Consider the following 24237-nt stretch of genomic DNA (forward strand, 5'->3'; position numbering starts at 1 on the left):
TCCCCGAGTGCACAGCCTTGCTCCAACGGCCCCACTCATATTCAGACTCAGAGGTTTTGGTTTGTTTGTTTCGTTTTTAATCAAACCATGTTTTGGCAAAGTGCAAGAATCTCATGTTCTTCAGAACTTCCTTTGAAATCTAAAAGCCCAGCTTGAGTGTTCAGTCTGCACGTGTTTTAGCCCATTGGGTCCTCACCTTAGCCCATGAAGGCCTGCAAAACAACACAAAAGAACTGCTCTTGTCAAAAGAGGCCTTCACGGGCCGGAGAGAGGGCTCGTCAGGCAAAGACACTGCCTAGAAAACCTGATGACCTAAATACAGTCTCTGGGTGTGGTCCTAGAACCCACAGAGGAAGGAAAGAAACAACTCAGAGATGTCGTTCTCTGACTGCCACACATGCAACACGTACACACCCACAATCAAAGTTCTATTTGTGTGTGTGTACCATATACATGTGCATATCTGGTGCCTAGGCAGGTCATCAGGGGAACAGATTCCCTGGACTGGAGTTACAGACGGTTGAGTCAACATGTGGGTGCTGGCAATTGAACTCTGACCCTCTTCAAAGGGCAACGAGTGTACTTAACGTCCCAGCCACCTCTTTAGGCCCACACTACTTTTCCCGCTTTGAGACAGGCTCTGACTATGTAGATGTGGTTGACCTAGAGCTTGCTATGTAGACCTGGCTGGACTTGAATCATAGAGATCTACCTTCCTCTGCCTCCTGAGTGCTTGGATTAAAGAATGTGTCAGAATATATATATTTCCTATCAGGCAGAAAGATTGTAAGATCCAGAGGTCAGGGAGGACCGGAAGGAAACAGAGTCTTCAGGACTTGACAGTATCTTTGCCCTCGTGGGTTCATAGCAGCTGTGGGTCCCTAAGCAGGGTTGAAACAGTCATTCCAGCATGGAGGATGTGGGGGCTCACCATCCTCCACCCCCTGAGTTAGGAACAAAACAGTCATTCCAGCATGGAGGATGTGGCGGCTCACCATCCTCCACCCCCCTGAGTTAGAAACTGCTGACAGTTGATGTCTTCTGGGGGAGAGGGAGTCTGCTTCCCTTTTCTTTAAGATTTAAAAATATTATTTATTTGTGTCTGTCTGGAGGTATATACATGTAAGTAAAAGTATCCACAGAGACCAAGAGAGGGAGCGAGAGAGAAAAAGAGAGAGTACTCAGACATTACCAACGCCCAAGAATTTAATCAAAACCCCCGTGAATTCTACAAAGCAAAGTGGGAAATGCTCTGAGGAGTGTGTTGTCGCTGGAGAGTCTCATCAGATTTTTAAAAAGAAGGACGCTCAAAGCTTTCTTTCCTCCTTCAGCTGGGACTTCCTTTCTTTGCTTTATATTTTTGAACGGTGTTTAAGAGAGGATTTTGAAGACATGTATTTTCCCCACAGCCTAGATGTAAAACACAGAATAGGAGGTGACCCCTTTCCTTACAGTGGCTTAGATTTCCTGGTTTCTTACAAGAAATCCACATTTGTTGAGTGCCATTCTGGAGACATTGATCCCATTTTGCCTAGCCCTGAGACCCTCCTCACCCTGCTCGTTGTTCAAACAAGAGAACAAATGAAATCAGCCCTGCGGAGGTGGCTCTTGCCACAGCACACAGTGGAAAATCCAGGAAGGGACAGAGTGGCAGCTCACAAGCTAATCTCACTGACAATTAGACTATTGTTCGTGTGGAGCTAAGGGGTTGAGCCAAACTAATGAACGCCACAAACTGCTGTCCCCTCCCCCTTTCTTAAAATCAAAAGTAAACGCAGGGTCTGTAGATGAAAGAGCCTTGAGAGAGATGAGAGCTGAGATTCTGTGCAAAGCATGGTTTTGGGAAGAGGGTACTAACCTATCAGGAGATGGTGGCTAGTCTTCCAGCATCTCTGTGTGGTGTTTATTTTACCTTTAGTGGAGTTTGCAATGGATGCTGAAGTAAGACATAGGAAGCAGATTGGGTGAAACAGAAAAAAAAATTGCACAATGTTAATTTGCACAACTGATAAAGGTTCTTAGATTCTTTTGGGTTTCTTTGTTTGTTTTGTTTTGAGACAAAGTCTCACCATGCAGGCTGGCCTGGAACTGTAGACCAAGTTGGCCTCAGATCCACAGAGATCTGCCTGCCTCCCTGCCTGTCTCCAGAGCACTAGGGTTAAAGGTGTGTATCACCACATCTAGCATGGGGAAGTTTTTAATTCTAAGCAGGAAATCAGAGAAAAATATGAAGTCACTGAAATTATTCTTTGTTAGAAAACAGCAATGCAGAACATTGAGCTGTGCTTTCTGAGAAAGGACCACCAGTTAAAAACAAAGTACAATATTCAAGACTAGGTTAGTCTAGTTCCAGAGGGATGCCAGTACTCCAGAGGGCTTGAAGACTGAATGTCTGAAAGAAAAGAGACACCAAACAATGTACCCAAATCAGACTTCCACAAGGCCTTGGCATTCAAAATAGTATGCAAGGTGGTCCGACTAGTGGAGAGAGACTGGGGTTGGCATTGAGTTTTTATCCTCTATTGAACTTTAATTTGATATGGTTTATCAAGAAGTCATGAGAAGTACATATTTCTGCACACAGACATACATGTTATAAAATGGGCATGGTGGCACATACCTGTAAACATAGGACTTGAGAGGGAAAGGCAGGAAGATTCCCTTGTTTAAGGCCAGCCTGTGCTTTAGAGTGACAGGGGAAGCTATACATTATGAATAGAAAGGAAAACACATTCATAATGTAAGAAAGTTTGGCTTCTCTACACAAAGGGAGATTTGTTTTAGAGTCTTCAGTAATGCTATCCTGCTGTGTTTGGAGGTGAGGGAGGCCTCAGAGATAAGAGAAGATGAACACTTTCGACCCGGGATTTCTCAGTTCTAGTCACCATCAGATCAGAAATTCAGAGATGAGACAAAGTAAGGAATAGGAGGAGTTTATTAGAGGGTGCGGGCATGCACAGGGATTCCTGTGGATTCTCAAGAGAGGACATCTGAGCTTTGGATAACTCATCTTATGGGAAAAGTTAATAGAGCAGAAGGCAGTTTATAAACTAAGGCAGAGAATTTCAGGACTGGGTCAGGGTTCTGGGATAGGACATGGTGTCAGAGGCATGATGGGAACAGGTCATTTCACAAGGCTCACACTGGAGATAGCATCATACTGAAGCAAAGGATAGCGAACACTCATCTCATTGGCCACATTGGGCTCAGCAGGCTCTGCTGGGTCTTGGACTAACAAAGCTCAGGGATGCCATTAGCTTCAGCACTGTGCAGTTTGCCTCTGCTTACCCCAATGCTACTCTATCTACCTTACCTTGACCTAGTTAAAGAAATCCCCTCTGTGGATGATTAGAAACAATTACTGAATGACTGCAACATAGATTCTTTCGTATACCACACATCCTTGGTTTGGACCAGCCCTCCTCGTCTTTCTCTCTACCCTCCACCTCAAACAGTGACCTGTTTCTCTTCCCATTTCCCCCACTGACCTCTCCGCATGTGCTCACCAAGGCCAGATGCAGACTCTTCACCATCCACCAAATAAAACACGATTCTAAAATCTCTACAAAATCCCCTTGGACATGAGACATAACCTACTTTCCTGTGCGTGTTTTATCTTAATCTAGTGTCACTGATCTTTCATTTATTGGCTAGATGTCAAGTCTCTGTACTTTGTAGTTTCTTGTATGAAAACCATAGCAGTTTGTTGAGAATAATAGAATCTTGGTTCAAAAAGAGCAATGCTGAACATTCTCTTAAAGGTATATAAGATATATTCTCTGTGAGTGATACATGTATGTGTGCGTGTTTGTGGATTTGTATCTTATGCATACATGTGGAGATGTCAGGTATTTTCCTCAGTCACTCTTTACCTTAATTGTTGAGACAGGGTCCCACACTGAACCCAGAGCTTATGATTCTATTAGACTGCTTAGCCAATGAGCTCCACAGATCTTTTTCTTCTCTAATCTGTGCTGGCCCATGCTGAGGTTACAGATGTGTACCAAGCTTTTATGTAGGTAGCAACCCAAACTTCGGTGTTCATCTTATGCATGGAGTACTGTCCAACTGAGCCATCTCCCCAGCTCCAATTATATTTAGCTGTAAATTTAAATGAATTTGAATTTGTAGGTCTAATATTGTCTTTGACTTCTATTTATTAATCTATTTGTCTTTGTTTTTGTTGTTTTCCGAAACAAGGTCTTGCTGTATAGCCAAGATTGGCCTGAAACTTGCTGTAGAGCCCAGGATAGCCTCCTGTTTCAGCCTCCTGAGTTCTGGGATTACAGACATGCTCTGTGGATCTTGGTTCTGATTGTCTTTTCAACTCTGAAGAAAACAAAAACAGCAGAAGAACAGATAGCAGAAAGCAGACAACTGACAGACTTTTAGAATATTGCCAACCAGTTAGCAGCAATCTGTGTAACTGTCAAATAAATGCTTATGTATAAGAACGATTCCTCAAGGTAAGAATAACCAACCAGAGCCGGGCGGTGGTGGCGCACGCCTTTAATCCCAGCACTCGGGAGGCAGAGGCAGGCGGATCTCTGTGAGTTCGAGACCAGCCTGGTCTACAAGAGCTAGTTCCAGGACAGGCTCCAAAGCTACAGAGAAACCCTGTCTCGAAAAAACCAAAAAAAAAAAAAAAGAATAACCAACCATAATTTTTCCTACCCAGGATGGTTGGAGAAACTGATTTAAAGCTATCTATTTGGTTGGAGAGATGACTCAGTTGTGAAAACACTTGACACTTTTGTAGAAGTGGGTTTCAGTTCACATGGTGACTTACAACCACCTGACACCTTCAGACTCCGTGGATGTCAGGCGCACACGGCACATATGTGTATGCAGGAAAAACACTCATACGCATAAAATAAGATCAATAAAATTATATATTGACTTACAGCTCTTCAAAGAGTTTCGGACAGCTTAGCAAAATATGGCCAAGATACAGTAAAGGAAAAAAAAAACAGCTCACGTGTGTGGAAGTCCTGCATACTTGGCAGAGGTTCCCCACAGTCAGGACTGTCTGTTAATAGAGAATTACTGAGAGACACTGATGAAGCCCCTGAGACCTGCTTGTGGGGGCTGCCCCTGCTGCAGACACAGTGGGGGATGACAAGAGATCCTCCTAGCTCTCTGGGTGGACCAGTGACCCCAGACCTGGTCTCCCAGCACTGACAACGTGGCTAAGGCAACACCAACGGCAATGTTCTTAAAGTAAGTCCCCACACACCATTCATAGGGAATCTGTAAACAGCAGCCCTTCTGGTGAAGCTTCTGGATTAAATTGTTTGACAGAGCTCTACCAGATGGGCATCTGAATAAAATCACTTGCTGAATATAGTCTTAAATTTAAGCCATTTTTCTTCTGAGGAGAGTAGTTGGCAACTATTCATTGACTAGGGCCCTCTTCTCCTCACACAACACAAACGGTTCATGTGTGATTAGAGACAACAGAATCTACTGTCTTCGGTGGTGGGTCCTCATGCTGAAGGAACAGCCCCCACCCCCCATTACCTCAGTGCAGACACTGGAAGGCATGTGTGACCCTCGGGTCCGTCAGCGTTAAACCCGCATTCAGTGTACAGATCACAGGCCCGGGAACCGAGAAGCAGAGCTAGGAGGAACACTACAATTGCAAGCATTGTGTGGGGCTCAGGGCTCTGTGTGACTGCTTGTGGTGCTTGGCATAGCAGATTTTGTGGGGGTGCAATAGAAAAGCTTTTCATCCTCAAAATAATTCAATGAAAAGGAGGATGCCCTGGAACACGGCCTAACTCTGGGGAATTTGTCTGCTCTGGCGAAAAGTGGAAACGGAATATGATTTGCGGAACACTGGAGATTTTCTAGAATTCCATTTTAAGGAATTTTCAAGTTCGCCAGTCTTCAATTTTAAACGGCATTCAAATAGGATAGATAAGTGGCTTCAGGCTTTGTGTTTGAAGGGTGACACATGGGGCCAAGCATGCCCAGATGCGGTAGGTCAAAGGCACGATAAAGAATTTCTTTTATAAAATATTAAGACTAACCAGAAAATGACAATTAAGAAAAAAAAAAGAAGTAACAGTCAAAGAGAATATTGGAGGCGTCCTTCATTTGTTTTGATTATGCAAATGTATGCTGACGCCAGCCTTCCAGAACTCTTTTCCTTATTTTCTATGCTTATTTAAGCAAATATGAGTATTCATATGAATATAAGTATTAGTGAGCATTTATCACTTTTACTTCGATGTGGCTGGGACAGAAACATTGCTTTTAAGCCAATCCAAACAGGTAGATTTTCCAGTGATAAAAGTAGCTCTGTTGCTAGGGGCAAAGACGCACGCCTTTAATCTCAACACTTGGGAGGCAGAGACAGGCAGGTCTCTGTGAGTTTGAGGCCAACTGGTCTACAGAGCAAGTTCCAGGACAGACAGAGCTACATAGAGAAACCCTGTCTCAAAAGACCAAAAAAAAAAAATACATATGTGTGTGTGGAGGTATATATATATATATATATATATATATATATATATATATATACCATTGCTGCCTACAAAGTATCTGAAATGCCGACAGTTTGATTTGACTGGTGTCTTTAGATGGGCCAAAATTCTCCAGACTCTGTCATGGTTCAATGGGTTGCTTTGAAGTCCTATAGACACTTTAGTTAATAGTCTGTATACAATTTTAATTCAAATAAAAATCAAGGAGCCAATGTTGGGTTTGGTCTCCAACACTACACTTTTTTTTCCAAAGTGAATAAAATATTAAAAAATTTAAAATGACCATAAATCTTTCATTATGCGGTTCAAATGTCTTTTTGTCGCATAAGCTGCACACTGATTTCAGTTCGTCACATAAGCTGCACACTGATTTAGATTGTTTACCTTCATCAACTCCCTGCTGCCTCACAATGAGCATCACACCGCACTCAGGAGCTTACCTACTCGGAGAAGCCCATTGCCGGGGAAGCGGTGTCGGAGAGGCTTTACAAGTATTCTTTCCATTCTTTTCAAGCAGAAACCCCTGCTATAGAGGAAAGCGCTTACCTCTGCTCGTACCTGCAGCTGAAAAGAAAGAATCTCAGGAGAGCCATTACTTCCTCCCATTGGTCTCCGAGTTTCAAAGTCTAGAACATCAAACCAGGACAGTTTCTCTTCGCATATATTTTAAATACTTGCAAAAATAGCTGTTTTGTCCACCCTGCCCCCTCTTGTCTGAAGTAAAATTTAAGGGTTGAAGGTTTCTGTTTGGAATCACAGCTAAATTTCACTTTCTTGCCTCTGTCAATGAGCTCACTAAAGGATACTATCCAAAGATTTATTCTCAAATCCAGCATGTTAAGACACTTCTCCAAGTTTAGTTTCTTGCTTTTGAAATGCACTAGGAAGACATTTAGAATTTGGAAGAGAGATTCAGTGTTTATTTTCCAACTTATGAAAAATAAGATGGTTAATATGGGACCCAGCTAGCTGTACCACTCCTGGGCATTTGCTGAAGAAGCCCATATCCTACCACAGAGGCAGCCACATGGCCGTGTTCATCTCTTGTTTGTTTATGTAGTTAGGAAATAGAACCATCCTAGATATCCATGAACACATGGCAGGATAATGAAAACGTGGTATATACGCAACTGGATTCTTTCAGCTACGGAAGAAAAATGAATTCATGACATTTTCAGAAGAACTAGATGGGCCTGGAAAACATAATACTGAGTTAATGTAACCCAGACCCAGAAGGACAAACACCATATCTTTCTCTCAGCTGTGGATCCTGGCTCCAGACATTTAGACTCATGTGTTTAAGCTAGTAAAGGCCAGGAAATGAGAAAGGGGTCATTAGCAGAGAGAAGGAAAGAAGAAGAGTTGGCAGGGGTACTGGGGACAGAGAGTTTTAAGCAGGGCTGGAGATGGGGTTGGGAGAGAGAAGAGGAAAAGTTAACTTAAACTAAGAATACATGCAAAAACCATATGGAAATCTGCTACTTTGTAAGATAATCAGAAAATACAATGATAGTGATGACAAATACATAACACGCACACAAAAGAGTTTGAGCAACGTGACTCAGCGTGGGTGGATGATAACACTGCTACCAGAGGCTGTGATTATTGAGTGAAAATGTCAATGCCAGGTGGTGGTACCTCCTATGAGCTGTTGACCTCGGAGGCCCCAAAGCTTCCCAAACAACACAGCCTATTACTAATGTTCTTTATTTCCCACCAAAACTAAATGGCAAGCTCCTATTGCTTAAGACACCAGGAACTTTGGTTGGAAGGCATAGAGACATTTAGCTGGGAGTGATGTCTTCCTCCAACTTCTGGCTACCTAGCCTAGTGCCAGAAGGTGGTATGCAAGCTTCTTGAGAAGAAAAGCCACCAGTGTGGACCTGTGGGCTACAACACCAACCTTGAAGGCAGGCGTGACCAGGGGTGCAAGAGTGATATGAGGTTATGGGGGTAACCAACAGCTCTCTGATTCCATCTGGGGCTCATACCATAGGAGTGAATTCACACCTGGTCCTACAATCTTGGTCAAAGCCAGGGCTGGGGAAGCCATAGGCTGTAAAGAGGAATCTTTAACTGCCGTTTAACTAAATGGGCACGGCCTTCTAAGTATTTATGGTTATATCCATAGATGACTTTTGCTCTTAACCTTGGTTGAAAAAGCTTCTCTTTGTAGTAGACAGTAGTTAATGCAGAGGCTCATGGCTGGTCAATGTATTTAGAATAAGTGATTGTTGTGTGCTCTGCCTTAAACGAACCATCTCCACCACTTGTTCCAAGACTTAGGCAACATCGCCCAGGAAGGGTGCAGAGGACAAAACAGAAGGCTGTGAAATGCTGGCATTTGGCCATGACAGGATTTTCACACTTGTGATCTCCCAGCAGCTTTGGTGACCTGAGCAAGATGGGCTCAGCTATGTTCACCACAGCTGGAGAAGGGACTTAGGAAGCCTACCCCTTCCTGAGGAATTACTGATAATTGGCAGTTGCTGAAGCAGGGAGTCACTTCCTTCAGTGGTGTTGTCCTGGGACATTGCCCATGCTTGTACCCATGCTCATGCAAGCAACGATAATTGGGTTCTCTGATGACCTGAACTCCATCACCGCAATTCAAATGGGGCAGTAAGAGAACCAGGTCCCGTAGCTATCCTCTGACATCTGCATGCGTGTCATGGTGTGCGTGCATGTGTTCACGTGCTCAAATGCACACACGCACACATAAAAATGGTATCCTAGAAAAGGAAATAGTAAAGATAAAATTATTTAATGTAAGAAACTGGATAATATGAACAGCAGCAGCTCTACCGCAGTGCAAAACCGTGCTCTGCATCATCAGACTGAGCCCATGGATGACAAATGACGTCTTGTAACTTTATAAACTTCACTTTGGTTAGAGTAATTAAAGACTACAGCTTCCAAGTGCCACAAAACTGGATTTGAAGTAGACTACACTGTGACTTTAAAATAAAGCCTGCATCCATGTTATGGTTGTGAAGGGTATGTTCCCAAACCACACTAGTACTTTTTGTAGAAGGAATCTAGAGGCTGTTTTTTTTTTCTATTTTAAAAAAGATTTTTTCTTCTCTTTTTTGTTGTTGTTTATACGAGACAGTTTTTGACTCTGTAATCCAAACTGGTCTAGAATTTGCCCCAATCCTCCTGTCTCAGAGTCCCAAGTGCTGGGATTCCAGGCATGAACTGCTATGTCTGAAAAGCAGACGTTTTCTTCCAACAGAGCCACGCACAGAGCAGGGGACAGGGCACATTCCTTCCTGTCTAGAGGCAGGTTTGTGTTTATGTTAGAAAAGCTGTCGTGGGCTCCAGGCAGGAGACAGCTTCAGAAAACCGTCCTACTCCTGGCTTTAGTTTTCCACTTGCAAAACAATAGCTTAAAAATAGAATGGGCAAAACCTTTCCATTGGGCTACCTGTTCAGCTTGAGCAGATCTGAACCCAACTGTCAGGATAGAACTGAAAAAAAAGAAAAAAACCCTACCCACTGTCAAAGCATCTGTCTTGGGTGGGGACTAAAGCTCGGAGCACTGGAGCACAGGTGACATTCGTCCTTAGTTACTTACAATGTCTAGATAATGACTGTTGTTTGAACTTGTATGATTTACCTATTCCACATAATAACCTCTCTAAAAGAGGCAGATTAGGAGCTGACATTTGAAAGAAGATATTTTGAAAGAGAGCCCAAGAAGAAGAAACACAGGGCTGTCCTCCATAGCCAGAGCTGTCAAATTGATTTTCAGAGTACAACTGAAAACAGGCGAATGCACACTCCAAGGGCAACTCTGCTTTTCCCTTCCCAGCCGCTTCCCTCCGCATCCAGCCCTTACAGAACTCTGCTTCTCATAATTCCATGCACCCCATTAGTCATGAAATCAACAAATGCGGGAAAGTCTCTTGAAGCATGTCCTTAGCACGTGGCTGGATGTGAGTCCTGTCCGGAATCCCTCATCCTCAGGAACGGCAGAGTGGTGTCTGAGGACAGTTGACAACAGCAAACAAACCAAACATGGAGCAGGGGCTCCCACAAGCTTCCTGGTCTTTCTCTGTCGTTCTGATATAATGTCTCCTGAGCTGCCTGTTTTTTCTTTATCTTTTTTTCAAGACAGGGCTCCTGTGTAATAGCCCCAGCTGTCCTGGAACTCATTGTGTAGACCAGGCTGGCCTCAAATTTAGAGATCCTCCTGCTTCTGCCTCCCAAGTACTGAGATTAAAGTGTGTGCCGCCACCGCCCGACCTGAATGTCTTCTTTATGTGGTGTTTTTCTCTGAGGTTTGCAGGACAGTCTGCAGCACAGGTTTCCTGGGCATCATTCTTCTAACCAGAGATTCCCTGGGTGCTGTGAGGACCGAATGGGCACAGAGTGGGGAGATGGAAGGGCACCTAGGAATTGCCCCTGGGGTGGCAGCCGCAGACTCTATGACATCTGCACACTTCTTCTTTTTTTTTAAATTTGAATTTGTGTATTTATTTATTTGTTTATTTACTTGGGTTTTGTTTTGTTTTTGAGAGAGGGCATCACTCTCTATAGTCCTGGCTGTCCTGAAACTCACTATGTAGACCAGGCTGGTCTTGAACTGTCGGAGACTCACCTCCCTCTCCTTCGCAAGTGCAGGGATTAAAGGTGTTCACCACCATGCCATGCCCAGTTACTTGGGTTTTTGAGACAAGGTCTTTCTCATGAAGCCCAGGCTGCCTGCATTGAATTAAGTATGAAACCTAGGTTGACCTTCAATTCCTGGTCTCCCTGCCTCCACCTCTGCCACAACCAACTCCTTCTTTAAATTTAAACCAGATTTATTGAGATTTAATTAATATGCCTTGGAGTTCACCCCAATAAAGTACACGATTTTTTAGAGAATACACTGAGTTTGTGTAAACAGCGGCACACCTAGCCTTACACACCATTCAGGATCAGTTTGTGTAAGCAGCGGCACACCCAGCTTTACACCATTCATGACCAGTTTCTGTGATCCCTTGAAATCAGCCTCCACTTCAGTTTTTCAAATTTTACTTTTGAGATTACTATTGTATGCGTGTGCACATGCCAATGTGTGTGTGTGTGTGTGTGTGTGTGTGTGTGTGTAGAGAGAGATTGGAAGACAACCTCGGGTGTCAATGTCACCATCCACCTTGTTTGAGGGAGGGTCTCTTGCTGTGTACTCCGGGTTAGCTGGCTGCAAGCTTCTGAGGAGCCTTGTCTCTCCTACCTCCCGTCTCCCCATGGGAATGTTGCAGTTACAGATACATAACTGAGCACCTGACTTTTATGTGGGTTCTGATGATTCAAACTTAGATCCTCACACCTGCACAGCAAGTGCTTTGACCCAGTAAGTCACTTCCCCCCCCCCCCACACATTAATATTTATGGTTATATCTTTTAAAATACTATCCCTCTTATCTAGACTAGTGGGCCATCAATTACCCTATAGTTCTTGTTCTTCCATCTCTGGTGTTCAGGAGAGCTAAAGATGGTCCCATAGTCCCGCAGGCACAGTACCCTAGCAGTCGGTTTGTGAAAGTCAATAGCAACAGTCTTCACCGCAAGGCCAGGCTCACTCTGGGTCCCAGTTGCTGTCATTGTGTTTGGACCAGCCTCAATTCTGTCAGCAGCTGGGAAAACTGGTAATTCCTCTTCCAGCTTCCAGGCCTTCAGTTCACCTCCAACTCCAGAGAGTGCCCTGGCGTGGAGAGTCTGCTTGAGGCCTCAGTCACCTTTCCTTCCTTTGGGTTTGCTCCTGACCTGATGATGCACTTGAGGTCTATTGTCCATGGTGCCTGCTAGGCCCCTCTCCCCGGGGCAGGCAGGCCTGGCCAAGCTGCTCTCTCTGTCGTCACCCAAGGGCTTTGTTTTGAAATCCTGCACTATTCTCAGCACTTCAGCAGAACTCTCTTCCCCAACTAGAGATAAAGAAACCTGTTCCAAAGGTCAAGTTTCCAAATTCAAGAATTTTAAAACAGAGTAATAACCAGAGATAAACCAGATTTAAAAATAAGCCTTAGTTGGCTGGGCACGGTGGCATACACCTTTGATCCCAGCACTGGGTAGGTAGAGGCAAGCAGATTTCTGAGTTTGGGGCCAGCATGATCTACCTACCTAGCAAGTTCCAGGCCAGCCAGGGATACATAGAGACCCTGTCTCAAAACAACAACAACAACAACAACAACAAAAAGCCCTAGCAATAATTTTATACAGTGATACTCAGCGTGTCTTATGAAATGGAAATATTCATCAGAAGTGTGCAGTTGGACCCAGGATGGCCAGTTTCCCAGATGAAATTTTATCAATGCTTATCATTTGGTCAGAGAATGGGGACATCAAATTGCACACCAAGACTGACCTCGACTGTACAAAATGTGTTTTAAAAAGGCCAGAAGGGAGTGAGCTGATTTTCAGCCCCAGTAAGTACCGACTTCTTCTCTGTGTTTCCTTGTACTTAAAAAAAAAAAAAGATGAGTTATGTAAACCAGCATGTGAGAGACTGAGGCAGGAAGACCACGAGCGTGAGGCCAGCCTGGACACCATAGTGGGTTTATGTCTCATAAAATTCACTTCTGTGTGCAGTTCAATAATCTTCACGGCCTTGCCAAGAACCCAGCCATTATCAGACATCAGTTTTCAACTTTTTTCACCCAGCAAAATTTTTCACCCTCATTGACAGCTGAGTTCACGCTCACCTCTAGCATGTCGCAAACATGAACTCGTTCTCCCCCTGCCAAGTGTACCTCTTCCGGACATTCCGTGTGAACAGTCGGCAGCATGGGGCTATTTTATCTGGCCTCTCTCACTTAGGGAAACTTTGAAGACTTATCCACAAGGTGGCAATTGGTCTTGTCTTTATTGCTGAGTTTCCTATCTCTCAGAGGAACCATTTTTCCACTATTCTCTTGCCCGGATGGGCACTTAGAGGTAGGACCATCACGAATAATGTTGCTCCAAACCTCACATGCCTGTCTTCACCTGGCTTTGCTGTTCATTTCCCTTGGGGATAAAACATCATGGCATTGCAATGTTCAAGCAGCTATACTGTCTTCTAGAAGGTGCTAAACTTTTATAAACTGCTTTCTGCTAGTTCCTGGTCCACCGGTCAGGCAGGTCTAGTATCACATGGACAATCATCCGAGAGCTGAGAAGGCAGAGACAGAAGAGTCACCAGATTTTGTCTCAAAACAAAGCAGCAAAAGGATTCACATCTTAGCTTTTGTATTTCGCCTGGACCTGGGGGTCTGACTTCCCTTCTCAGTAGGTTAGCAGGAAGGTGGGGAACTATTCAGTTCTAAAAATGATGCCCAGGTACGTACAGTGACGTGAGACATCCTCTCTGAGATGATGGTTTGCGGGCTTTAGAATTCCTTAAACTGCCAATAAACAACACTCTGTATGCAGTATCTTTAAAATTTTTTATTTTAAAATGCTTTACTTATCTTAATAAATAACAGATACATATGTGCATGTATAAATATTATTGCCCATTTCTCTTTTTTTGAGACAGAGCCCCATTTTTCCCAGACTGGCCTTGAGCTATGTAGTTTGAACTCTTGATCCTCCTGCCTCTACTTCCCATGTGAAAATTAAATATGCTAATCATAAACGAATACATTGTAGAAAATCTAAATCAAGTTACTTAACATATTTTACCACCCATACTTATCTCTTCTTTGTAGTTAGAATCCTTTATTTTTCCTACTTTTCAAGACAGGGTTTTTCTGTGTAGCCCTGGCTGTCCTAGAACTCACTCTGTGGACCAGACTGGCCTCAAACTCACAGAGACCCACCTGCTTCTGCCTCCCAAGTGCTGAGATTAAAGGCTTGTACCACCACTGCCTGACTATGGTCAGAAAGAATACTTAAAATCTTTCTTGGTAATTTTCAAGAAAATGGAAATCTTTCTCAGTAGAAGTCACATGACTTCAAAGGAACCTATTTAAGGCTTATGATTCAGTCCAGTTTCAGAATTATACACTGATCCTGGCTGTCTATGTGTAGGCCATTGTCACCACCCCACATCCTGTGGCAGTGCTTCTCAACCTCCCTCTTTCTCTAGCTTTTGGAAACCACTCTGGTATCTTCTGTCTCTGCACAATTGCTTATTTTGTACACTCCATACTAAACAGGATTATAAAATATGAGGCTTTGTGTGTGATTTCTTTGAAATTCATTTATGCTATAACATATGTCACTATTTTTTTTTTATCTTCAGCTAGGTGTGGTGGTACACAGCTGTAAATCCCAGCACTTAAGAATCAGAGACCAGAACATGCTGAGCTCAGGGCCCACTGGGTTAAATAGTAGGGCCTTTTGGCACAGGCCTTCAAGTTAACCAGGAGTATTCCACGTTCCTCTGTGCTATCACAATTTTCTGATATCCCTTGACACTTAGCAATGGCCTTATCAGTCCTTCGCCTGGTTCTGTCATTGTGCCTTCATCAGCAATGCTCTCATTTTCCCCACACGAAAGCATCTTAAGACTCGATTTGGCTTTGCTTGGTTGTAGGAATTCCTGTCGCCAAGAGTTTGAGCACTGAGGAAAGGTGTCTACCTCTTGCCCAGTGACCTGGCCCTTTTGGCAAGTTTTCATAGTTATCCAGTTGAAAGACACTGGTTCGTTCCAGATAGGATCTAATCATCGAGCATCTCAAGCTGACTACCTGCCCAGAACTCTGGGAGGAGCGCTGAGCAGATAATAGGACTCTTGTGTTGTCTTTGCACTCACGAAAGCAATCCCTTGGCTGGGAGGAGAAAACTAAACACTTACTAAGCAGAACGGCAGAGGGCTTAGCAGATCTGGCTTGGGATGAGGAAAGCAGAGGCCCTGGGACTCATTAGCATTTGTTGTGTACTTATGATGGATCAGGCTTTCCTCTATTCACCTGATACAGAAATGAATAAAACGAACAACCCCCCTACAGAGAGCTTATACTCCAGAAGGACAAGGCATGAACAAATTGAGTAAAAGACACAATGTGTTTCGTGGTGGCAGAAGGAAATTTAAAAGAGAGAGATAAGTAAGGTGGATGTTTCTAATCATAGCAGTGTGCCTGGGGACAGTGTCTCTTAAAAGTTAAACTGAACACAGCCCCCAGTAAAAAATTATGTTGGGGCCCACACACAAGTCCTCAGAATGGCTATGGCATCTTCATCCAGGTTTCAGAACTAGGACCTTTGGCTAATGTGGACCCCCACCCCACCTTTCCCTTTGATGGGCAGTGCCTGCTGACTTTTCTTCTGGGAGACTTGTCTGAACTGCAAGGCCACAGCATTTTCTAGAACACTGATGAGGTGGAAAAGGCAAGACGCTGTTTAAGTGTTTAGGTATTGTGACCAAATCACGAATTCTGAAATGTTTTCTATCTGGCTAGTGCTAAACTTGACTAAAGGTGAGACGGTCCTTCGGGGTTCCTGCTACATGAAAGAGTCTGCCAGACATTCTGCAGGACACAGAAGAGACTGACAAACTGTCAATAGAGGTGGAACTGTCTTTGACATTTTCTGCTTCATAGAAAAGTCTGCTGGACACTACGGGCCCGTGGGCTGAAGATGAATACCCCAGTGGTACAGAATAACTTTGAGTGACTATCCAGGCAATGAGATGTCTCTGTCATTCTAGAGTTTTGGAAGTTGCTTACAATGAACTTATTGTTTACTTAGGTAATATTATATCCTTCCGGAGTCTTCGATGGAGTTGAAGAATAGTTTTTCTTAAATATGATAAAAGATAAAGTAAATATAAATATTGTAACTATAATTCTTGCTTGATACCTGTTTTGTTATATATAACTTTACTATGTTAAAGTTAAAACTTTCCTTCTTATTTAAACAGAAAAAGGGAGGTGATGTAGGATTTCCCTCTGTACGCTGTGATTACTATTGATGAATAAAGGAACTGCTTTGGGCCTATAGCAGAGATACAGGGGAACAGAGCTAGGTGGGGAAAACTAACCTGAATACTGGGAGAGAGAGAAATCGGAGTGGGAGAGAAGGCATGTAGACTCGCCAGAAATAGACGATAGAACTTTAGTTGGTAAGCCACTGCCACGTGATGATACACAGATTATAGAAAGGGATTAAATTAATATGTAAGAGTTAGCCAATAAGAAGCTAGAGCTAATGGGCCAAGCAGTGATTTAAATAATATGGTTTCTGTGTGATTATTTCGGGGCTAAGCAGCTGGGAACTAACCAACAGCCCCCTCCAATAGAAAATAGAGTGCTTGCCTCAGAGGTGGCTGCTCCGACTAAATGAGAAAATGTGTACGTGTTCATAGGCAATTGCACACACTGGGCACATGTGTTCATAGGCAATTGCACAGTGGGCACATGTGTTCATAGGCACCTGCACACAGTGGGCACATGTGTTCATAGGCAATTGCACACACTGGGCACATGTGTTCATAGGCACCTGCACACAGTGGGCACATGTGTTCATAGGCAATTGCACACAGTGGGCACATGTGTTCATAGGCAATTGCACACAGTGGGCACATGTGTTCATAGGCACCTGCACACAGTGGGCACATGTGCTCATAGGCAATTACACACAGTGGGCACATGTGTTCATAGGCAATTGCACACAGTGGGCACATGTGTTCATAGGCATCTGCACACAGTGGGCACATGTGTTCATAGGCACCTGCACACAGTGGGCACATGTGTTCATAGGCACCTGCACACAGTGGGCACATGTGTTCATAGGCACCTGCACACAGTGGGCACATGTGTTCATAGGCAATTGCACACAGTGGCCATATGTATTCATAGGCAATCGCACACAGTGGGCATGAAAATAACAGACTGTTGGGGTTGTTATTTTCAGACCACAAAGCACTAAAAGAAACAAGGAGGGATCCTGCCATGGAGCTTTTTCTCTGAAAAATCTAGCTAGCTTAGAGGTCTTAAGAACAGTGGGAGTTATCTCGCTTAAATACAAATTTTCTCACAATCCAGCTCTTTGTGAGCCTGGGTGTGGAATGCAGAAGTAGACAGGAACCCCACTCCGAGTTTGCTGACCACCAGATGCATGGTGACATTTCCCCAAGACATTAGCTGGATTTTTTTCCCAAAGAATGAGCCATTATAGTGAGATATTGTTTATTGTAAACTGCTTCTGCTCCTGCACACTCACTGAACAAAAGTCACTTTCAAGATGCTCCACGCTGCAGGCGGGGACAGAGGACTGCGATGCTGTGGGAGCCGTGCTGTGCCTCAGCTTGCAGCCCTGTTTGCATCAGCTCAGAACATGCACACGTTTGTCACGAAGCAAGCTGCAGAACATTTAATCAGATGCCAGATATAGAAAAATTGTATGCCTTAAATGCACAGGTTGTTCTGAAAGCATGGTCAATAATCTGTTGACGACAACCTTACAAAGATAACATTTTTACTATTCATCTGTCTTAGTTAGGGTTTCCATTGCCGCAATGAAATACTATGACCAAAAAGCAAGTTGGAGAGAAAAGAGTTTATTTGGCTTACATATCCATATTGCTGTTCATTAATGAAGGAAGTCAGGACAGGAAATGCAAACAGGCAGGATCCTGGAGGCGGTGCTGATGCAGAGGCCATGGAGGGGAGTTGCTTAGTGACTTGTTCTCCATGGAGTGCTCAGCTCACCTTCTTATAGAACCCAGGACCACCAGCCAAGGGATGGCACCACCCACCATGGGCTGGGCCTTTCCCATTGGTCACTAATTGAGAAAATCCATTACACCTGGAGATCTCATGGAAACATTTCCTCAACTGAGGCTTATTCCTCTCTGATGACGCTAGCTTGTGTCAAGTTGACACACAAAACCAGCCAATATGATATCCCAGGGAACGCCAGAGTTCAGTGTTTAATTAATGACCATGTTATTTGCAGAATAAGTTCCTAGCCCTTACGCATGTAGAAAAAATTTATATTCAAATTTGGTGTGGTAGTATGTCCCTATTTCTCCAGCATTTAGGGCCCAGAGGCAGGAGGATGGTAAATTAGGGACCAGACAGGGCTATCAATGAATGCCTCAATATTCTAATAATAATAATTTAGGGAGAAGACCTCAAGATTTGTTGTCTGACAAATATAAAGTAAGTGTGCACGTGTAAGAATATCAGGTCAGTTACTCATGGTAAGGAGAGGACTTCCCATTGGAGTCATGTCAAGATGGCTCCGCAAGTACAGGCGCTGGCTGTGCAAGCTTGATGACTTGAGTTTGATCCCTGGCGCCCAGAGGAAAAGCTGGATGCTGGTTTTGGGTCTCTGGGCACTATGGTGAATCTTTTCTGGTTTCCCAAATCTGGGTCCATCTGTCCCCAGCCACCTCTATTGTGCTGTAGAAGTTCGACCTCAATAACATCAAAGTTGTGTATCTGAAGTGTATGGGAAGTAAGGATGGCACCACATCCACCTTCACCCCCAAGAAAGGTTCTGTCTCCAAAAACAGTTGGTGATGACTTTGCCAAGACAACTGTTGACTGGAAAGGTCTGTACCACAGTCTAAGGAGAGCCAGCTCCAGCTCCGGGTGTGAAAGAAATCCATGGAGTCGGTGCACGAAGACTTTTCTGTCTGAGGGGTTTGTGGAAAGACAGACACTTCTAGTCTGATGGTTTCTCTTTATTCTCCCATGCTCAATTCCAATTCCCTTTGTTCTTCACAGCTACATATACCCAACAGACTCTTTCATGCAATATAGGAGTTACATTTTAAGGTCACAGTCTGTTTCTTAAGTAAATGATAAAAAACAGAGTCATTCCAACAACTCACATGCAATAAATCTAAATAACTTTTCACAGAGCAAGGAAGAATCATTTTTTTCTCAGCCAACTTCCTAACTGGTGGGCTGTACCTTGCAGCTGCAAAGAAAGAATCCGTCATTTCGTTATCTATCTAGAGAGGGAGTCTATAAAGGATTTAAAAGGATATAAAACTAAACTACTGAGGGGTCTAAGAAAAATAAGGAAATTGTGTGCTATATCCTATATTTCTGAGTGTATAAACATTTTAAACTAACTTTCTGTGGTCATCAGTCACAAAATGCTAGGCTTTCTAGGACTCGGTGTTTACAGAAAGAGAGAGCTGCATCATACAGGTTTTGGTTCCGGCCCAATTACCATAAATCTTTTAATATTAGCTCACTTGGCACTGTCCAAGGCATTTTAAGCAAAGCATTTTAAATCTTAAAATGTAGTTTTCTGTCCTGTGTGTAACTTTAGACCATAAAAAGGGAAACTTATAACTCTTTGTTGGGCTATGAAGTCATATTATTTTCTGCAGCCCTAGTCAGTTAGCAAATCTTTTTCTGTGGTGTATCTGGAAAAAAGCTGTTTTCTTTCTAGACCTTGGTAAACTGCCTGTCACCTGTGCAATGTCAGGACCCAACATAAAAAACAGTTACTTGGCTGAACTTTGAGTCTTCAGGTTATAAAGCCGTATCATGAAACTGAGGTTAGGAATTAGTGCAGTCAATCACTCTTCTAGGTTATCAGTCAGACGTAGCAGAGAGACTGGCGCAGCAGTTAGATTGCTTTGCACCTTTAACCTTACTTCAACAAATCAGACAGCTGGTTATTAGGTTATTGTGTCCTTGTGAACTCGAATGCTTTTTGTGGGAACAGTTTATCTAAAAAAAAAAATATTAGCAAGGTGCCTGGTCTAATCTAAAGCTACCTCAAAGTTTGCTTGTTTGGTTTTGTTTTTCAAGACAGTATTTCTTTGTGTAACAGTAGTCCTGGCTGTCCTGGAACTTGTTTTTTAGTCCAGGCTGGACTAGAACTCACTGAGATCTGCCTGCCACTGTCTCTCAAGTGCTGGGATTACAGGCGAGCACCACCACCAACCAGCTACTCTGAAGTTTTATATCAGCTAATAGTACACAGCTGTCTTGGCAGCTGGGGATTTACTATTTTTCTAGGCCTTGACTGTGTAGCATTCATCAAAACTCAGTCTGTACAAGCTAACATTATTGATATCAATGAGACAATACAACTTAAGGAGGAGTCACCTTCTAAACAATCCACAGATAAAAATGCCCAGGGTCAGGATACATTCGTGAGATGAACACACACTGCCATACAGGTAGTGGGGGGATTTCCCATAGCCATTAGCGAACAATTGCAATAGCATATGTGAAATTATAGACAGAAACAAACTGATATCCCGGGGTCTGCAGCCTCATGGTCTTGCCTTGACAAGGTTTCCCATCAGAGTTTCCTCCTGATGTGCGGACACCTTAATACTAACTGCCATCTGCTGTTCTTACATCATGGCTTTCAGCAGGTCTGAGGATTACAGAGAACCTGGTCACTCAGGACAGGCCTGACTGAGGTGGTACCCTCTGCCTCTGTCCAGATCACCAAAGCCATCAAGGAGCCATGGAAACAGAAAGAGGGAGGAAAACATTACTCACAGTGGAACTATCACTTTTGATGAGACTGCCGATACTGCTCGACAGATGTGGTAACTGTCTTTACCCGGAGAACTTTCTGGAATATTAAGGAGATCCTGGGTACGGCATAGTCTGAGGGTTGCAGTGTGGATGGCTAATACCCTCACAGCATCATAGATGAAGTCAGCAGAGAGGCGGTGGAATGCCCAGGTAGTTAAGAAGCAAAGAGAGAGCCGGGTGGTGGTGGCGCACGCCTTTAATCCCAGCACTTGGGAGGCAGAAGCAGGCGGATCTCTGTGAGTTCGAGACCAGCCTGGTCTACAATAGCTAGTTCCAGGACAAGCTCCAAAGCAACACAGAAACCCAGTCTCAAAAAACCAACCAACCAAACAAACGAACAAAAAACAAAAAAACACCCCCCCCAAAACAAACAAAAAATAGTAACAAAAGAAAAATACTTCAATAAAAGACCATCTGACCAAAATAAATATAAATAAAATGCAGTGGGTGTTGGGATTCTGCAGTCCCAGCACCTTGATGGCAAGGTGGAGGCAGAGGGAGGAGGCTTACCCAGATGTTCAAGGGTCAGCTGGCCTGGATTACTCAGCGCAGAATCAGCATACGCAATAATAAAGACATACACAAGAAAGGTCTTCCCTCAACAAAGGGGAAGGCGAGGCCTTTGCATATGCATGGTGGCACTCTCACATGCACAAATAAATTAATTTTAATCATTTATTTTTATTATTTTATGTGCATTGGTGGTTTGCCTGCACATATATCTGAGTCAAGGTGTCAGATCTTGGAGTTACAGGCAATTGTGAGCTGCCATGTGGGTGCTGGGATTTGAACCATGGTCCTCTGGAAGAGTAGTCAGTGCTCTTTAACTGCTGAGCTTTCTCTCCAGCTGTCTCCAAGTCTTCCCAGCTTTACTTTGTAAGCATGGGGGTAGCTGCTGCATTTACACTAAACTGAATTAACTGATACTAATGGTGGGGGTGGGATGGGGGGAGAGGGAGGGCATCTTCTGGTGATTGGTACTTCTGTATTAATTAGCTCAGATACTGCTGCTAGAAGATGATTTTTGAGACTAGGCAATTAACCAAGGAGTTTATTTAGCAAAGTTTTCTGGAGGTCCAAGAGTATGATCCCTGTGGCTCTGTGATTTGGTAGGATGCTGAGAGCAAATGTGAGGGGCAGAAATCACACCAGAAGCCTGGAAGCCAGAGAGAGAGAGACTCAGAGTCAGGTGTGTTCTTTTTTTTTTTTTTTAATACTAATTTATTGTGTATACAGTGTTCTGTCTGCATGTATGCCTGCAGGCCAGAAGAGGGCATCTGACCTGACTACAGATGGCTGTCAGCCACCATGTGGTTGCTGGGAATTGAACTCAGGACCTCTGGAAGAGCAGTCAGTGCTCTTAACCTCTGGCCATCTCTCCAGCCCCTCAGGTGTGTTCTTATGTATCAATCCATTCTCATGGGGACCAGCTCATTTTGAATGACTGGCATTAATCTCTTCCTAGGGTGACTGCATTGAGCCACTTCTCTCAACTGTTCTACTGTCTTGCTTTTCTAACAGTAAGCTTTGGGCACACATACATTTTGGGGGATAAATCTTATCTAAATCATGGCAACTTACTTGGGTCTTTGTTGCTCCTCTCAGCCCTGGTTTACATTCTTCAGAGTCAGAATAGCTAGGCCTGTATTGTCAGAAGACTGATCCCAAGTCTCTGGAATGCTTAAAAGCACATTTCTAAGTCCCTTGCTTTTCACCCTGCACGCTTACTCCAGCTCAGGTATTATGGCAGAAAAACCAAATAAAGGGCTGGAGAGGTGGCTCAGCAATTGGATCAGTTGCTCCTCAGCTGTGTACACTGGGGTGCAGATCCCAACACTCATGAAACAAGATAAAAAGTCAGCTCCAGGTTCAAGGAGAAACCTTGCCTCAAAGGACTAGACAAAGAGTAGTAGAGCAGGGCACTGATATAGCTTTCCGGCCTTCACACATATGCACAAGTGTGTATATCCACACAGATGCGTACATACTCAACACACACACAGATATACAGCAAAGCCTGCCTTCAAATGTACATAACAAAACAGCATTCCTAAAACCTCTAAGCCATTTGGTAAATAAAGTCAAAATTATGATTAGAATATGCACTGAAGCTTAAAGAAAACCTTTCTAAAAAAGGAGTGGAAGCCAGGCATGGTGGTGCACACCTTTAATCATTGCATTGGACAGGCAGAGACAGGAAGAGCTCTGTGAATTTGAGGCCAGCCTGGTCTAGAGCGTGAGTGTCCACCCGCTCCACTTCCTATTATTCAACATACTGCTTAAAGTTCTAGGTAAAGCAACAAGGCAAGAAGAGGAAATAAAATGGATACAAATAGAAAATGGAAAAATCAAAGGATCATTATTTGCAGATGATATGATTCTATACTTAAGGGACACGAAAGACAGCTCTAGAAAATTCTTAGATCTGATAAACATTTTCAGCAAACTGGCAGGATACAAAATCAGCCTACAAAACCCAGTAGCTTTTCAATAACAAATATGCTGAGAAAGGAAACAGAAAAACAATCCCTTTTACAATTGCCTAAGCAAACAAACCTCAAATCAAAGCAACGATGTTGTAATAAACCTAACCAACAAAGTGAAAAACCTATACAGTGAAACTTTACAACACTTAAGAAATAAACTGAGGCTGGGTGGTGGTGACACATGCCCTTTAATCCCTGCACTTGAGAACTTGAGAGAGAGAGAGAGAGAGAGAGAGAGAGAGAGAGAGAGAGAGACAGAGAGAGAGAGAGAGGGAGGCAGATCTCTGTGAGTTTGTGAGTTCAAGGCCAGTCTGGTCTGTGGAGCAAATTCCAGGGTAGCCAAGGCTACTACACAAAGAAACCCTGCCTTGAAAAACCAACCAACCAACCAACCAACCAACCAAGTAAATAAATAAATAAATTGGGGAAGACACAGCAGATGGAAAGACCTTTGGTGTTCAAGGTTTGGTAGGGTTAGTACTGTGAAAACCACCTTCCTACCAAAATTGACGTACAGATGCAATACAATCCCCATCAACTTCCCAGCACTGTTAGTGACTGAGCAAGGCAGGCCCCTTCAGAGGCAGACTGTACTTTCAAGATCTGCTTTACTTTTAGTTTAAACTATGGCAGGGTGTAGTGGCACACACCTTTAATCCTAGCACTCTGGGGGCAGAGGCAGCAGATCTCTGAGTGGGAGGCAGAGGAAGGCAGATCTTTGTGAGTTTGAGGCCAGCCTTGTCTATAGAAGGAGTTCCAGGTCAGCCAGGGCTATACAAAGAAACCCTGGAGGGTGGTGAGGGGGTGGGTGGGATATGAAGCACACCCGGC

This window comes from Microtus oregoni, unplaced genomic scaffold (genome assembly GCF_018167655.1).
Source record: "Microtus oregoni isolate MIOR12 unplaced genomic scaffold, Mior012 000031F_ref0000149, whole genome shotgun sequence".
Taxonomy (NCBI): domain Eukaryota; kingdom Metazoa; phylum Chordata; class Mammalia; order Rodentia; family Cricetidae; genus Microtus; species Microtus oregoni.